The sequence below is a fragment of the Acartia tonsa genome, chromosome 4 (assembly GCF_053477335.1).
Source record: "Acartia tonsa isolate MP-2025a chromosome 4, ASM5347733v1, whole genome shotgun sequence".
In the NCBI taxonomy this organism is placed as follows: Eukaryota; Metazoa; Arthropoda; class Copepoda; order Calanoida; family Acartiidae; genus Acartia; species Acartia tonsa.
Window position 1 is genome coordinate 3,524,091 of NC_137263.1, and position 3,099 is coordinate 3,527,189.

Here is a 3,099-nt window from a genome sequence, read left to right on the forward strand (position 1 = left end):
GTTTGGATATTCTACTTAATGACCCAGCCAATCAAAATTCAGTAAAGGTCCCCAAAGTTGTTTACCAACAAAAAAAACTTTAGCAACCAGAGTAAATAATAGTCCAATGACCCCTCCAGGCTACCTGAAGAGATGCTCTTTAATTTATTATCTTTTGATATAAGATCTTATTTTTAAGATTAATGTTAATGAAGAAAATAATTTTTACTTTAGAGGCGCCCCCTATCTAAAAAAAAATCCTTTTTAGAATGATAGAACAAAATATATTACAACAAGGATGACAACATCCATAAAAGCGAAGCACTGAAACGGTAGGACAAACGGACATTAACACTTGTATAGTATCTGAACTGAAAAATCGAAACATAAATGTATAAATGTCGAATCAAAATTGTAAGTAAATTTGTTGAAAAACTGCTTAAAAACAGGATAATGTTTATGAACATACTTACATTTTGGACTTGATTATAGAGTTGCTTCGCTTATAATATTGTTCTTTGTTGTCCCAGGAATCAATATACCAAAAATCAGATCAAACGGATAAATAGAACACTTGAAAATTTGGTGTTAAAAAAGTAAAAAATCAACATGTTTAAAATGGACGTACGGACATTATGGTAGTGATTATAGAGTTGCTACGCTTTCTAAATCGTACCCAACTACTACAGGAATCATCATGCAAAGTTTGAAATCGATAGGACAATTCTAACATGCCTAAATCAACGAATAAAAGCTATCTATCTCGGACGGACGGACGTACGGACCGACCCTAATTATAGAAAAGCTTCGCTTTTAATAATGTCAGATTTTGAGTATATATATTATATATTAGATTTTCTTACATACTAAAGTTATCTTTTGACTCTCATGATATGACAAAAGGCATTTTACACAGAGATCTTAAGGGATAAGACAATATATTAATATACATCCCCGATGATGATAAACAAAATCACCCCTTTTGTAGATAAAAACTTATGGTAAAAACTAAAAGTTCGGATACTTCTAATCAGTAACTAAACAATCAAAGTCAGTAGGTAATAGTACCCAAAATGCTTGAGCAACAAACCAATAAGATGTCGTGGTCCTGAAACTTTGGGTACCGGTTTAACTTACTGTCCAATGTCCTCTCCCTCCCTGCAATTTACAACTTAACATAAGGAGAGATTATACTATATACAAAAAATAAATAAAAAAACGAACAAGATTTATGAAAATTTGAAACAGTTGTCTGTCCGTTTTTGTTAAGACATATTACCCTATTTTAGAACAAAAAAAATTGCAGATACACAGAAAAAGGCCTTGATAAACAAAATTTGGTGGACACACTTAAATATGTGTGCAATATGAATAGTTTTTAGCAGACACGCTGTGATATGTGTTCAATATGCATAGTTATTGATGGATACATTGTAAAATTTGTGCAATATGCATATTTTTTTTGGTGGAAACACTGTACTAAGTGTGCAATATGAATATTTTTTGGTGGACACAAAGTAATATGTGTCCAATATGCATAGTTTTTTTTACAGAGACAATTGCACTGGAGAATTGGCCATTTAGACCAAACAAATAACAAAAAAAATCAAATATTTTGGAATTGGCGGTCAAGCTAACATTCCAGATTTTAATTTATTTAGCAATTGCAGCCACTATATCAACCAGCAGCTGTTTATCCTCGCAGCTGTCACAGAACTCCTTGAACTGTGGGGTTTTGACGAGAGCCTTCACATTGGCCAGGACTGCGGCTGTTCCAGCTGTTTTCAGGGCTTCGTGTTTGTACCTGGACAATAAATTGTTTAAAGCACCCAAAGTTTTGGAGCCAACTAATAAGATAAGGGAGTTACAAAACTTTGGGTACCAGTGTAATTTAACGCTTTATGGTTCTTCCCTCCCTGGGACCTAATTAATGTATTAATAATAGCATACCTGTCTCCAATTGCCAGGAACTCAAGGGCATTACCAACTCTGATCTGTGTGACCATGTGATTACCGCATATTTCTAAAATATGTTTACATAAAATTAGTTATTTATCGCATCGTATTATAGACAGCTTACCGCGATAAATTAAAACCAGTATTATTAGCACCGAGTAGCCTAAGGACCAAGGCCTAAGGTCTAACAAAACTTAAACTAATTTTATGATTTTTATTTTAATATTCGTATAATTTTGTCTGTAATACACGATGCTAAACATGATTTTTCAGTACGGCTGAGATTCGGTTCTAATCCAGCGGATATTACTCGGGTTTGAAGCCATACTGGAATCTTTAATCTAACACAGTAGTGTGTTGACATAACGGCTGGTTAAAGGTATAAACCAACAAACTTTTTTAAAAATCAAAGTCAACCCTGGAAAAATTGTAGCTTTAAGCAATTTGACCCAATCTTTGTAGATTTATTTGGCTGTATAATTGAGATATACTTAAATAATAGACCTAACAAGTGTTTATTAAGTATTTTATTACAAGCGGCTACGCCCATAGAGATCTCTACTATATAGGGTCACATGATGGGAGTATTAAGATCATAAGCTACAGACAGACAGTTACTTATCCTATTATATAAGTAGTAAGGCTTTTTAGTCTGTAGCTTTAGATTTTGATAAATTCTGAACCCATTGAATTCTCCTTTCTATGGAAGCTTTACATAATTAAGTCCCTGGATAATGGTTTTAGACTGTTTATTTTTAGATACGTCTTGGGATAATCTTAGACTATTTTATACTTTTCTATCACTTCGAATGCAGAGCTTCAAGATGCTAGGGATTGTCTAGGATAACCATGTTAAACTTACCCTTGAGATGTTTGATTTGAAATTGATGTGCAGCTTTAAACAGCTCTGCTAAGTTCTGAAGATCTTCTATTTGTCCGCCATAAATAAACTTCAGCAACTCCTGAATTTTATTTTTAAAGCAAAGCTTTTCGTATTTTTATTTTGTCCGGCTCTCCATCTTTTAAACGGATAGCTTCATTAGCTTATTGGAAATATTAATAGTTGTTTATCGCATCGTATTGAAGACAGCTTTCCGCGGAATTAAAATTTAATAATTTTCAGATTTTTATTTTAATATTCGTGGAAAATTGTCTGTAATGCGA

The 3,099-nt window shown here is 33.0% G+C and overlaps 1 long non-coding RNA gene across 1 annotated transcript; it reads right to left on the reverse strand.

The window, feature by feature from the left end:
- Positions 1 to 933: 933 nt before the first annotated feature.
- LOC145318187 (uncharacterized) lies at positions 934 to 2,893 on the reverse strand. Its single transcript, XR_013879245.1, has 3 exons — positions 2,798 to 2,893; positions 1,930 to 2,002; positions 934 to 1,783 (listed from the first exon to the last, which is right to left on the reverse strand). It is a non-coding gene; the product is annotated as an uncharacterized LOC145318187 (long non-coding RNA).
- Positions 2,894 to 3,099: the final 206 nt, after the last annotated feature.